This window comes from Eschrichtius robustus, chromosome 5, assembly GCF_028021215.1.
Source record: "Eschrichtius robustus isolate mEscRob2 chromosome 5, mEscRob2.pri, whole genome shotgun sequence".
In the NCBI taxonomy this organism is placed as follows: domain Eukaryota; kingdom Metazoa; phylum Chordata; class Mammalia; order Artiodactyla; family Eschrichtiidae; genus Eschrichtius; species Eschrichtius robustus.
The window spans coordinates 29,188,121-29,203,249 of record NC_090828.1 but is presented as its reverse complement, the minus strand read 5'-3'; the positions used below and the strand labels follow the sequence as shown (position 1 = coordinate 29,203,249).

Genomic DNA, 15,129 nt, shown 5'->3' with positions numbered 1-15,129 from the left:
CAGTGTAATTAATAGTAATGTAACGTGCCAATGCTGGTTCTTTATTTGGAATCAGTATAATCATGTAAGACGTTAGCAACAGGTGAAACTGGATGAGAGGTATATAGGAACTCTCTGTACTATCTTTGCAATTTTTCTGTAAATCTAAAAATATTTTAAAATAAAATATGTATTTACATTTTAAAAAACAATTACTACCCTAGATCAGTGTCTCCCAACTTCTCAATTCTAGGAATTAGCTTAAGATGACTGAATTTACTATGACCCTTCTTTGTGGAGAGGCCAGTGAAAAATAATGCTTTTTAGGGGGAGAATCCTGTTGGGAAGGACAGGGGGAGGAGGCATCACGCTATTGGACATCCTTAAAAAGGGGAGAAGTAGAAAACAACGTGGCAAAGTTTGGTAGCTAATCGTGGTGGCCAAACAAATACTTACTCACAAATACTATAAGGTTAGAGGAGAATGACTTGAGAAGAGGGAGGGGAAGAGTTTCAAGGTGAAGGGGACCAGGTAGGGATGTTGGATAGGATCTTCCCTAGACGATCTCTGTGCAGGAAAGGCTAAACGTACAAAGAAAGCACAGGCCCCTTAACATTCCTCTGCAGGTCTCAAATTGTCATTTTTCTCTCCACCAGACAATTCTTCACAAGTGTCCACTCCTCACAAAGCAGGAGAGGAGAGGCAGACAACCACAGACATCTTTTCTCCTGATATTTCTCGTTGGGTTAGTGTCCCTGCCGGTCATACGTACTTTGGGAAATATTTTAGGACACAGTCTTATAAGAATATCTTACAAACATAGACTCCATTGCCAAAACAAGCAAATGTTCAGAATGTAGGACTCTAATAAAAATAACAAGACAAGAATCTGATGAGACTATAGAAGGGAAATCACTTGAAAGACATTTACTGGACATATGCTCTAAATTGTGTCCTCAATCAGGAGTTGGGGATGAGAGACAAAGGCGCTTGCTACTGACCACTGAGAAACTCCCAGTCAAGGTGAGTGTGTATGTGAGATATGTATGTGAGGTAAGGCAGGCAAGAAAGGATGCAAGAGGGAGGAGATAGGGGGATATATGTATACGTATAGCTGATTCACTATGTTATAAAGCAGAAACTAACATACCATTGTAAAGCAATTATACTCCAATAAAGATGTTAAAAAAATAAAAATATAAATAAATATTTTAGGCTTTAGGAAAAAGAAAGCAAGAAAGATAAAGGGGGGAAAGGCCACAGTACAGGGCCAAAAGGCTAAAAATATAGATCTAAGCCAACCTCTCGTCTCTCTTGCAGAAACTCAGTTCACAAAAACAAACCCCCTACCCACGGGAGTACAGAATGTAGAGGAAACATGGGAAGCAATAAATGCTAGCTAACACTCATTGAGCGTTTACTGTTCACCTGTCAGAGCCATGCCAGGAACTTGACGGGCATCAGGTCACCTAATCTCACAGCTCCTCAGGAAGCTACGTTTTTAATCCCCATTTTCCAAACTGTGAAATTATGACTTAAAGAGGTTAAGTGACTTGCCCGAGGACACACAGATAGGAAATATTGGAACCCAGGAAGTTTTCTCCATATCCCCGTGCTTAAACTCTCCAGGACTGCCTGGGCTAAGATAAACAGATGATTTCCTTGTTTTAAAGTAAAACTTTGCACGGGAATGAAAGAAAAACAAAAAATGATCTAAGTCCTCCATCCTGAAATCCATCCTTAAAACCAGGGTCAGCCTCAGCTGATGAAGGAAGACAGAAGCAGGAGGAAAAAAGAAGTGGTAAATGCACAAGTGTTAGCCACACTCCAGGGAGACACGGCTCTTCTACAAGAGGACGGAGGAAGCAGCCTTCACTTTGAGTTAGCACTTCCCCGGCCAAATATTGATCCGGTGAGACAGTGACACAGCAGAATGAGTTAAGAAACGTGTACTCAGAGTCCTTATTGCCTCAGAATAACATATGCACCCAGCTAGTGGGCATTTGAAGGGCGGGTAGGGGTGGGGAGTGCATAGAAACAGTTTCCCAGGGATAGTAAAAGAGGGGAGAGATGCCTGTTGAACAATCACAAGGAATCAGAGCAGTCTTTGTTAGAGCTGGAGATCAAGACTCCTTTGGGCATAAGTCCCTTAGCTGCATCACTGGTTAGGGACATATATGAATGTTTAGAGGTTTTGAACATTTTATACACAATATGCAGAAACAGACCCATTTATAGGAATGCGTGGAATTGTCTTGGCCGTATTTCTGGTGCCAGAAGGTATTATAGTCAAAGTAGGAGTAAGTGTAGCGCCTGAGACACATTCCAAGAGCTGTCTTTCAGTTTGGTGTCACCCAGACATTTGGGGATAAGGGGGTCCTTTTCTATCCATATACTCAACTTCCAGACCTCAAATCTCTCCATCTTATTCCATTGTCCCCATTCTAAGATCAAAATTGGCTCTCTTATTTGTCACTTTTGCCGTTGTTAATGTGGCTTCATATAACTTAATCTGAATATATGAATTTTAAGAAATTATATATGAGGTGTGAATATCTTGGCATGGAGGGAATCCACTTGAAGAATCCTTTTATAAAGTCACATTTGCTTACATTTGCCAATAAGAACTTCATGATAGATTTTCTTTCTTAAAGGCCTCCCTAGCATATCCATTATATACTCTGAATCAGAAAAATATGACTTCGAAGAAGCACATATGTCGTGTAAATTGTGAGCCACACCATTATGGAGGTGGGATATGGGGAGAAGTGCGATTGGAAGCTGTTCAGGGAAGACATTATCTGGGGACCTAGTTATTGCTGTGGATTATAATTAATACCGACAGTCCTCAGCTTATACCAGTTGCTAATGCTGAGTTCAGTTTTCAGTGGGAAAAGCATAGAACATTAGTGCTGGAGAGAAAACTAGAAAACATTTTATCTGCCCCTCTCACTTTACAGATGAAGAATCCAAAATCTAAAACGTTCAGTAGCTTACTGAAGATCATATGAAACTGCAAGTTTGGTAAACATCCCAAATGTTATAAACATTATAACATCACAAACATTATTAAATTTGGGCTTAGCCTATAAGGCCCAGTCTACTGAGGACATGAAGTGGTTACAATAATTTCCTTTATTCCCAGCTACAGTCATGAAGGACATTAAATACTGTTACCCAGAAAAAAATAGGGTGGCAGCGGCTGGTACAGGTTTCATGGGGGCTGAAGTTTATAAAACTTAGAAGCCCCTCTGAAAAAAAAACAGTGCTAAGCTACAAGTTCAAAACTAAGCACCAAAAAAACCTATTTACTTAGAATGAAGAAACAAAACACAAAACACAAAATTAGTGGATAAATATCACATACATCACAAATAGAAAAAAAAAGTAAGATTTTTATTAATTAACTTCCTGACATGGCTCTATAATAATTTTTCCTCTATATTTTTGGCTGCTTGCTCTTTGATGACTTCTTCACATGACAATGATTTTGTCATATCTTATCCTCTAGAGGAAATAGAAAGATAATTCAGTCTTTCTTCTAGCATGGTTGGTCAAAATTTGCCTTTTATTATTGATATTTTAGAAAAGCTTCCTCAGTTCCAGAAGTCATTACTGGTATTGTCATGGAAACTGTTAGGATGGTTGTCAAATCTGGTGAAATCGTCATCGTTTCTTTCAGACATATGAGATTTAAGATTTGGAAGAACTTTCCACAGACTAGCTTCTGGCTCTGCACATCTGAAATATTTTTACTCTCTGTATACACATGTACTCCCAGTCTTAGGCACCTTATCGGGATACTATCAGAAACACCCTTAACCCAGGCTAGAGGGAATCCATACTTTACAGGCTACACTCTGCTCCTCCTCTCTTTCCGTCCCTCTACACATGGCAAGGCGTCTACGGGGTCAAAGAAACATGCATATGTGTACTCAAAGCCCACGCCTCCCACTTCCTGGTCTTGCTCCATGTATATGGCACCCTGGAATTTCTTGTTCAGACAGGGCCGACCTAGGCCTCTTCCTCTGTCTGTCCTCCCAAGGGCAGACTGTACCCCGGTGTAAATATTCCCAGGCCAACCTCAGCGCCATGGACAGAGCTCAGGCAAACGAGGGACTCTAAACCTTAAACTTCACCAGCTTTGTGGCAAATGTACCTCTACATGGCACCCAGAGCCTCTGTGATGGCACCTGTTCATCTTGGCCCCAAGCCAATGTGGAAGCTACTCTACCCATCAAAAGTATAGTCTATAAAAATCTCACCACCACCTCGGCATGGCAACCGTGCAGGGGAAGCAGACAGAAAACGTTCAAAGAGATAGAAATGTACACGGCTCTGAACACTGAAATCTTCCTGGATAACAATGTGAAAGCAGACATCTGGCCTGTCTACCCTCCTGAACTGCCATGGCTCCATCTTGGCATCCCTCAGAGGGCAGCCCCATTGCCCTGTGGTGCCTCCATTGTTCCCATTTGGCAGAAGTTGGGCAACTTTTCCTTAAACCTAACCCTTTCCCAGTCTCTTCCTCCTCCTTAACCCCATAAGATAACACATCAGGTACAAATCTCTCCTCGACCCCTCAACAGCTCAGGACACTGGCAAGATGAGCCCTCTGGCCACAGTTAATGGATGGCACACATCCTCTCCCTTCATGGATAATGCACTGAAGTAAGAGAGGGGAAGGAGTGTAGGATAGCAGTGGTCAAGGAGGATTGTCCACCCTAGTCTAAAGTAAAAAGACTTTTTAAGACAAAGCTGATCCTTTGCGGGGGTGGGAGGGTGGGAAAGCCTCCCCTGCACTGAGTATTGGTTGCCCAAGCAGCCACCCTCTTGCTTTCCTTCCCTTCTAATCCTTTGGCCCCTGTGACCATGCTCCCCTCCTACCACCACCCCATCTAATCATCCTTATGACATGACCTGGGCAACCCTAGGCAAACCACAAAGGGGTGTAAGGCTTTTTCCAGCATACACCCCTTGGTCCCTCACACACGTCATCCACCTGGTGACTTCAGGACCTCTAGCTCTTTCTCCTGACTCTCTGAGGCCCAACTTTTGGGCACTGTTATTCACATTCAGGTGTATGAGATTAATAGCATCCCCTGTTTTAAGATGTGTCTTTAAACAGACGACAAAGTCTTAAGCAAAACATTCAAACTCAACGAGCTTTAATAAAATGTCTAATATCTATTTAGAAAAACTCCTAGGCATCTTAAAATAGAGTATTGCATTTAATTATCAGAACCCCCTGTAATGGAAAGAAATAAAGAAACCAAGAGCTTTGGGGGTAATTTAGCCAGGTGAGGGGGGATTTGGGAGGGGGCTGGGTGTCTTGTTGCAAAGGTCAGAAGAGTAGGGGACAAGCTGTCACTGGCCTGGATTCTGGCTGGCTGGTTCCTCTCTTCACACACACGCACACACACACAGCACAAATGCCTTTGGGGGTTCACGGGGGAGGGGGGTTACTGACATCTAGCCTAAGCCCAAGCCTCTCATTTCGCATTCCCTGCACTGTGAGGGGCAGCCAAGTGTGCGCAGGGGATTGGGAGGGGCATCTGGAAGGAGAAGGACAAATTTAAAAAGAAAGATTTACGAGGCCATGAAGATGTTTCTCCCAGACTCTGGAGTGCAGGAGTATGACTTATTTATTTTATTTTCATTTGTAACCAAAACCTTCCCCTGACTCCCATTGGCCCTAGCTGAGAGGGGAGAGAGGGCCGGCCCGTCAGGCGTTGATCACCGGGCCAACGGGAGACAGTGTGGCGTGATGCTGACGCAGCCCACTGACAAGCCAGAGTGAGGCCCAGGGGAGCAGCTCTGAGCCGAGCAGCCAGAGCCGGGCAGGTAGGGAGCTGACAGCTGGGGAATTGCTAAGAGGCGCCGGGCTGATGGGGGCAGGCTGGTGAAACAGTGGACTCAGAGAAGGTGTGATTCTGCGATGCACAAACACTGTTGTTTACCAGCTTTCCTTGGCATCTTCTCCACTTCCTTGGCTCCATCAAGCTCACCATGTTTTCAATTTCCTCTCCCCTTCCCCCCAAACCTACATGATCACCCCATCCGTCCCCTCATCTCTATTCTGAAATGTTTGTCTCCCTCACTCCTTTTGGGAGAAGAAAGGGAGCAGATGAATACACATTAATAACATCAAAATATCACTTAGTGGTCAGCTGAATAGGAACAGTCTCTGCAGGCCTCAAGGCAAACTATTGAATTGAGAGCTGCAGAGCCAGAAGAGAGAATAGGCTGGGGATTAAGGGGTGTCCACACAGGGGACTTGTGGTGCAAAGGCCTAAGGTTCGTGAGTTACTGAGGGCTTGAGGACTGCCTGATCCACAATTCCTGGAGGGAAGCATCCCAGGGAAAAGGGGAGCTGTGTCCCCAGGCTGCAGTTCTCTCTTAAGAAAATGGAAGTTGGGAGGCAAAGGGAGAGCCAAACTTCAAGCCTATGGATAAGTCCTGAATCCTCTTCAGGACAGTGACCCCTACATTTGCATTCCCATACCCATTTATTGAGGATCACAGAATCCCTTGCAAAGGCACCCCGTGTAGGAAAATCCATCATCCTTTCACACAAAAATAACAAACAAAAACAAAACAAAACTTTATTAATCAGGCTGCATTTACCCATCTTGCCTGTGACTTTTCTGGATGATGTTCAAAACAACGTGGAACCCATGCTGACACCTCTCTTGTCACTGAACACAACCACTCAGTTCTCTTACACCAGACAAGGCAATAGCATCATTTTCACTTATTTAATGAATAGGACAGGCACTGCTGATCTGATGCCCAGATTACTCAGACTGATTTGAACCACAGCTGATTCTCAGCAGCCCAAGGTCACATGCTCCCTGCTCCCAAGGACCTGTAGGTCTCTACCCCTCCACCTCACTATTGAATAAAAGGTTATATCATTCCCAATCTATAGATGGAACGATAAAGTCCTGTTTGGCTGGAAGTGACTCCATGAGTCTGTCTTTTCATCTGTTGTAGGGGAAGGGGTGCCATTGGAGTCATGTTGCTGCATTATCGGAGGGCTTCATAGCTGAGCTACCATTATGAAGCTGGCTTCACTCTATCAGAAACTGGGAGCCTTGGAGCTTAGCTTCTAGTCCCAACTCTGACACCTGCTTCATGTAGAAGAAGTCCTTAGGTCCAGGAGTCAGAAGGCCTGAGAATTACCACTTAGCAATCATGTTAATCATATCACTTAAAACCTTCCTGTGGTTTCCTACTGTCCTTATAATAAATCATAACCCTTATTCAGAAGTCTATATGATCTGGCTATTGCTCATCTCTCTGACCTCATCCCACACCTCTCTCCCTCTCAACCTTTACTTCCGAGACACACCAGCCTCTTTTCTGTTTCTGAAGTCACCCAGGCTTGTTTATACTTTGTTGTCTTTGTACCTGTTGTCCCCTCTGCCTATATTGTCCTAAAAGTACCTGGAGCCTACTAATCATTTGGCAGTCAACAAATACTGGATTACTCGATGGGCAGATTAAGCAGAAATACAGGACAACAATAAAACAATAGCACCCCCAAAAAAGGTTTTTTGGGGGAAATAATTTGAAATTTGATATGTTTTTTTAAAATCTAAGTAGTCAACCTGGGAAAGATAAGACTCTTGCATCTGTTCATTAATTCATTCATTCAGCAGATATTGATGGTACTTACGTGCCATCTGTCTCCTCTAAATTACAATTTAAGTTCCGTGAAGGCAGAAATCTTGTCTGTCTCAGACTCCGTCAGCACACAGAAGGTGCTTGAGAAATGTCTGTTAAATAAATGAGTGAATTAATGAACAAATAAATGAAGGTAATCTCAGACTAATCACTTAAACTTTCCGAGCCTCGGTTTTCTCATCTTTAAAGTATGACTAACACTAACATTCTTGTCTACTTCAAAGTGTTGGAAAGAGTTGGAAACAAATATGTGTATGAGACCTAGTTTCCTAAAATACAGAGCCTGAGGCAGGGATTAAGTACTGGTGCTTTATCTGGAAGGTACAATCCCAGGGCATCCAGAGTGAAGGCAAAAGGAAACGAGACAAGAAGAATGGGAAGGAATGAAAAGATGATGAGCTACCACATTGACCAGTGCTTCATGTGAAGCCACAAAGGGTCACAACCAGTCATTTGACAGGCGTATTCACAGGATCATGCAAGATATCTATGGAGAAACTATACCTCGAAGCAACCCATCAAGGAAAGATGAAACACTGATGAATATTTGCCCACTGAAGAATTTACTGCCCAATACTTCCAGATTGCCCCATCCCTCCACCCCTTGAAATCACCCGGGAAGCCTACTCCTATGTCCTTTAGTGTGATATTTCATCCAAGTCTGAAAGTGCCTGGAAGAGCCAGAGTCCCCAAGCCTGTGGCAAGTTGTCCACAGTGGTGAAATCCTACAGCCCCACAGCTTCAGGAGGGACAGCTGTTTAGAACAAGGAGCTGAGAGTCCAGGCCATGGGGTGAGTGAGGATGAGAGAATCCAATGAGGATGAAAAGATACACATAAGGTATTTCTGATAAAGTATGTGAAAGCGATTTGAACACTATAAAGTCCCAAACAATGACAGATGCTGTTGTTTTCTTGGTCTTTTAAAAAAATATTCAAGTGTGTTTTCACCTCATAGTCTCTGCACTTGTGTAAGTTTGATTAACTTTCAACCAAACTGTGCAAATGAAAAGAAGTCTCTCCTGTTTGCCCCGTTACTGTTGAAACACCCCTCTCTGAAATAAGCCACTTCATCTCCTCATAAAAATCCTTCTGTCCAAAATAGAAACATAACTGTGTTCTGTTAAAGTGGGCTTTTTTTCTTATTATGTTTAGTTTCTATTATTGAAAGAAAACACAGCAAACATGAGCTATCCATATGGGAGATACTTTTCATGTAAACCTCCTGCCTCTTGATTCTCTCTCCATCACTCCTTTCTTACAACATCAGCTTCCTTGAGCCCATTCTTATGCTAGTATGTTGCCTACACTGTGATCAGTTTTAACAGACCTCCAAAATGCCTGTTAGCACAGAGTCCATGTAATGGTCAGAACGGAAAGATTTCCTAACCTGAAATGCCTGCACTAGCAGTTACGTAACTTGTTGACATGTGGCCCCTCATCAGGTATTATCTACAAATCCAAGACCCTTACTATTTAGGGTCAGCCCGAATTGAGGTCAGCCTGAATTGAGGAGCCCTGTGTGTTTTGGATTTTGATTTTGTTCCAGAGCCCAGTAAAATGAAATTCCTGGCACACAGTAGGATGCATGCACATGCGCACGCACACACATATCTTATTCGTTAAATAAGTGACTTTATACGTTTATTGTGACAATTAAATGATGCACAGAATGTGAGTCTCTTAGCCCAGTGCCCAGTGCGCAGTAAACAAGAGATAAAGTTTAGCTTTGATAGTAATTTGAGTGTGCTATTAGCTCCCCACCTTGTGCATCTAAATCAGGGGAAGGACATGCTTTTCTATCATGCCGTCTGCCTTCATTGGTTCAACCAGACCCAGGTTTACACATGTTTAATCCAGTGTAAAGGCTGTCTTTAAAAATTTGTGTAGCCAAAGGGAATCTCATACTGGTCATGGCATTTATGTTGCTTTGTGATACGCTGTGTTTTTAAATGTGGTGCTGTCAATTGATTTAAGTATTTCATTGGGCAATTTTACTGTTCTGGTGCCCCAAAGCTTTTTAAAGCAGGAACCAGTTTTTTAAATCAAATAGATAAAGTCGTTGCACTTGAAATAACAGCAGTACAAGTAATAAGGCCAGAAATTCCACTTGGGCTGTTTAATTATTTCCCTGGAAATTTTCCTAAAATCTAGGGGAAGAGCAACACCAACCTCTTAAGCCCTTTACCTGGTGTCACCCAGGCACCCAAGTCCACTTCCCTGAAGTTATTGCCAGGATCCAGGCCACATGGGAATTTGCTCATCTTCCTGGGGAGAGGTAGCCTGACTTCAGCTGTTTCTCAAGTCCCTTTGACATCCAGTTGTATCTCCCCCATCACTGATGGAATAATGGATAATGAGTCATCATTTTAGACTATCTCTGCAAACTGTTGCTTGTATCTGTTTTGTAAGCTGCAAATCACCTTAATTTTAGCACAAAGGAGCTCTCTACTGTCCAAAATGTAAACTGTTTTCTTATAGAAACACTGAAGTTAAAGAACTTTAAAAGTTAGCATCATTAGTAGTAGAATATTCTAACCTTACATGCTTCCTGCTGTGATGCAGTATGGATCACTTTTGAAGAACTCTTGACATAGATGTTTAACCTGAATTGAACTAAGCCTTTGACCTAACTTCCAATTTACAAGAAGTATAGGAGACAGAGGGAAAAAAGTTAAATAACACCACAATAGAACAATAAGAAAAATTCAGAATGTGGGAAGTTCTGCAAGATAACTGGCCTAGTCTCTCAAAAAGTGATGTCATGGAAAAAAAAAAAAAAAAAATAGGGGTGGAATCAGTTCCAGATTAAAAGAGACCAGAAACACCAAGTGCAACACATGACTTTGAATGAATCCTCATTTGAAAAATAAGATACATAAAAGATATTTCAGGGACTATTGGGGAAATTTGAAGTTAACTATTAGATGATATTAGAGAATTACTGTTAATGGTCTTAAATGTGATTATACCGAAGGGTGTTCTTCTTTTTAGGAGATGAATACTGAAGTATTCAAATATAAAGTATTACATCCAAATGATTAGTAAAATATTAACAATTGTGGAATCTAGGCGGTTGGTATATTGGTAAATAATTGTACTATTCTTTCAATAATTTTGTATGTTTGAAAATTACCATGATAAAAGAATTTTTGAAATATTGGTTTTCTTGTGTGAACTTCTGAAGTTATTAACAATTTGGGCACTTGAGAATTCACATTTCTACTTCAGGAATTGGGGATTTGTGGGGGGAGGCCACTTAAAATCTGGCCACTATGCCCTGTTCAGTGCACTGTGTAATTTCTCAGTACTCTTGGTCACCATTTCAAAGGAAATATGTAATAATTATTCTTTATGTGTAATCTTTGCTAAGAGTTTAAAGAGCAAAGAGATCAGGTACACAATAGTTCCTGTATAGATGTATCTGGTTCATTATTTATTAGTCAGAGCCTATACAATTCTCCCTCACCTCCCCTGATCAAATATCATGTTTCCATACCCTTCCGTAATGCAGATTTCAAAGTCCTAGACTTGTTAAAACCAGGGTCATTTTTCTGCATTTCTCATAAGAAGATTAGTTTCTAAATCCAAGATGAAAGAATTTCTCAGCACAGTAATTGATAAAGAAAATACATCTTGGAACAAAATAGTTGGTTTAATCACTGGGGTAAGGAAAGGGACATTCATTTGATTGATGAAATAGAAAGGAGCCAGGCTTTGTTTAAATTGGCAAAGGCAGCATTATTTGGGGTTTCTGTGTCTTCCATGAGTCATAATATTCAAAGTTATTGCAATCACAAGTATATGAGGTCAACAGTGGCGCTATCACTCTTACTGTGCCTGCCCTTGGGTGTTATAACAAAACAGGGCACAAGTGCACATGAAATTATTTCAGTCAGGGGCCAAAGTGGAACTAAAAACCAGGTTCTGAACAACTGAATAATTGAATATATGTTGAATTGTTCCTGTTTGGAGGATTTATTTCCCTGGAAAACACTTCAGTCTGCCACTTTCTATAAAGCACTCTTCTACTAGTAAAGTGAATCCCCACATTACAAGATCTCACCATTGAATCTTATCTAGGTCCCTCTTCTGAGACACCTCATCAAGAGAGTATTTTATTCATTTCTTTAAAACCTAAAAAGAAAACTATGGATATTCATTCCATCCATGTTTTCATTCTTCCATTTATTCTTTGGATTTATTAAATTCCCACTGGATGGCAAGCACTTCTAGCACTTAGAAGAGAGCAGACAGCATAATCAAGATTCATCAAGATTCTTGCCTCCTGGAAGTTACGCTCTAGTAGGATAGTGGCAGCAGGTTAATAATGAAGAGCGAACAATGAAGACTGGGAGTGAGGGGAACCTACCTTAGATATCGTGGGCCAGAAAGTCCTCCTGAGAAGGTGAACTGGGCATTAAGACGGTTGATCACAGTTACCCATGTGGAGATCTGAGCACGGGCATTCCAGGCAGAGGAACCAGCGAACGCAATGGTCCTAGGGCAGGAGCAAGCCTGGTGGACTTGAAGGACAGAAAGAAAGCCCGAGTTACTGAAGCATGGTGAATGACAGGGAGTGAAGTGAAATGTAGGTCTTGGTTAAGGGACTGGAGTTTATTCTAATTTCACTGGGCAGCCATTGGAAGGCTTGAAGCAGGAGAGTGGCATAATCTGATTTACACTTGAAAAAGACCTCTCAGGCTAATGCTTTTGATCAGGGACTATCTCCTCACATTTAGCCCAAATTCCTCCTGCTGCAATTAATGTGCATCTTCTCTCCTCACAGTGAACAGATGCTACTTGATGCTGATATTAGTTCAGATGCCTGAGGAAGCATCAGATGGCTATATCAGGACCCCCAGAAGGCTGGAATGAATGATGATCATCAACCTGAATTACAATCAGAAGCCACTGATAAAAAATAAAACCTGTTTCCTTCCCCACTGATGGTAGGGCCAGTTCTTTCCTTAGCCCTCCTATAGTTGACATATTCTCATTGATTCTCAAACCCCACCTCCCCACCAAGCAATCCGTGGCAGCAGCAACATCAACATAGTGGAAGACTGTCTCTCGTATTCATGGTAGGGAACATAACTGTTGGTGTAAAAGAATATTAAAGTTGGGTGGATGGGACTTCCAGTGGACTCTCTGTTGTTAGCGTAACAACAATTTAACTGGAGAAAATTACAAAAATTAAAGTAAAATCACTTAAAAGTCCCTGGAAATTATCTTAAGGGCATAGAGCAAAAGGAGAAATATTCATTCAAGATAATCTACTAAATTTCATAAGAACAACAAGCATCCATGGCATGTCAGCCATGACCTGCTCCTTTAACTCCCATACCCTGGGCATATGCAGCTAGGAAGATAGGGGCCTCCCCTTCCTGAAGTGCACAGTCTGGTCTATGATTTCACCCCCAAGAGTGGCATGTTGCCAGTAATATTTCTCATTCCCCCACCCCACCCCAACCTAGTGTTACAGAAGCTCTGTTCCTAGGAGGAATGGCCTAGGGGATGCAGCTCCCTTCCCAAGTCCTGCACCAGTTGTAGCCCACTGAAAGTACAGGGGCCCTGATCACCCTTGCCCAGCTCCATCATAGAGGTTCCCTTTGAGGAAGGGCAAGCTGAGAAGACCAGGGGCTGGCAATGGTCCCCCAAGAAGTGTCCTCTTATAGAACTGGAGTATAGCTCTGGTGCAGTGGCATGGGGGTTCTACCCAGGGGGTGAGGCAGACCCAAAGGATGAAGAGTTCTGAAGCTCTGCCTGAGGGGGCTGACTGGAACAGAGAGTAGAGAACTCCATGCGTAAGGGTGTTTTTGAAAACACTGGAGATCTTGGTAGACAGTAATTAAGAGGAGAATGATAGCTCCAGGAGACAAGCAAAACAGCAGTGCAGCCAGAAGTTTAATAGAGAGAACTGGGAAAAGAGCAGCCAGGAAAAGCCCTCCTGGGATCAGTCATCCCAGGATGGAAGACTTGCTGGCACAAGGGGCTTAAACACAACCCTTGACCAAACCGTGAACAACAGGTATTCTGATCCAGGGTGACTCCTAGGTTTAAAACTAAAATTACACTCACTCCTGACAAACTGGCAGATTATGGGCATGCCCAAGGCTGAGCCCTCTTGGGAACAATCAGAGAAAGAACCTCCAAGCTACAAGCCCTTGGCTGAACATGGGGCAATAAACACAAATTCCCTGAACTGTAATAGCAACCTTGAGGCCATACACACAAAATGGTACAGATGAACGTATTTGCAGGGCAGGAATAGAAACGCAGATGTAGAGAACAGACGTGTGGACACAGTGGGGAAGGGGAGGGTGGGATGAATTGGGAGATTAGGTTTGACATAAATACACTACCATGTATAAAATAGATAGCTAGTGGGAACCTGCTGGATAGCACAGGGAGCTCAGCTCTTTGCTCTGTGATGACCTAGATGGGTGGGCTTGGGGTGGAGGGAGGTCCAAGATGGAGGGGATATATGTATACATATAGCTGATTCACTGCACTGTACAGCAGAAACTAGGACACCATTGTAAAGCAATTATACTGCAATAAAAAAAAAATAGAGAGAGAGAGCAAAAATCTAACTGGCTAAGGGGGCTAAGTACAACCTTTGACCAATAAGTGGCTTATGCCAACACAGACCCAGGGATGATCCTTAGGTAGCCAGGCTAAAAGACAAAAACAAGGGGGAAAAAATGTAAGCATTGATAACAGGGGCTGCACGCTAGGGGGGAAATAGATGTCACAGGATTAGTTCAGCCAAGTCACTAAATAAATAAACAACTGACAAAGCCAACAACAACCACCACCACTCCTGGGGAGTAAGGGAGGGAATCAGTATCTAGAGTTGTTATACTACCAAAATGTCCAGTTTCAAAAAAATTGTGAGACATGCAAAACAGTAGTAACGGGAACACCTAGCACCCAGATTTTGGTTTCTAATACCATTCTCTTTATGAGAGAAACAGGATTTTCTTAGAGAAATGACTGATTCTAGGACAGGGGCAAGAAATATACAAGATGAACCTGGAGCATCTTGCAATGACAGAAAATAAGGAAATGCTAAAAAACAAATTAATTAAAACCCTATGTTAATAGAGATATGTCAAAGGGATATAGGAGCCAACTGAAAGACCTCCCAACGGCCAAGGTTGGAACCATTTGAGCAAAATAAAGAAATAAAATAACACTGGATTATAGCCCACAGTATAAAATAAATATCCATGTGTCCACACTGACATAGAAAATGATTGAATAAATAAATAAATGGGGAGAAGAGAAAAATCTCCTGGCAGGAGAATTTCAAATAATTTATGTAGATATTCCATCCTTAATGAGGGAACCATAACTCCGCACTCCTTAAGTGTAGACTGCTCACAGTAACTTAATTCCAAAGAGTCAGTATGGACGATAGGGGTGGGTGAGAGTAACTTTATGGTGGAGAAACCTGA

At 42.2% G+C, this 15,129-nt stretch overlaps 1 long non-coding RNA gene across 3 annotated transcripts in view; it reads right to left on the bottom strand.

The window, feature by feature from the left end:
* The window catches only part of LOC137764778 (uncharacterized), a 93,066-nt gene extending 85,311 nt beyond the window's left edge, over positions 1-7,755 (bottom strand). For all 3 annotated transcript variants that reach the window (XR_011074060.1, XR_011074058.1, XR_011074059.1), the window contains exon 1: positions 7,661-7,755. This is a non-coding gene — a long non-coding RNA (uncharacterized lncRNA). The remainder of the gene's footprint in view (positions 1-7,660) is intronic.
* Between the last annotated feature and the right edge of the window lie 7,374 nt (positions 7,756-15,129).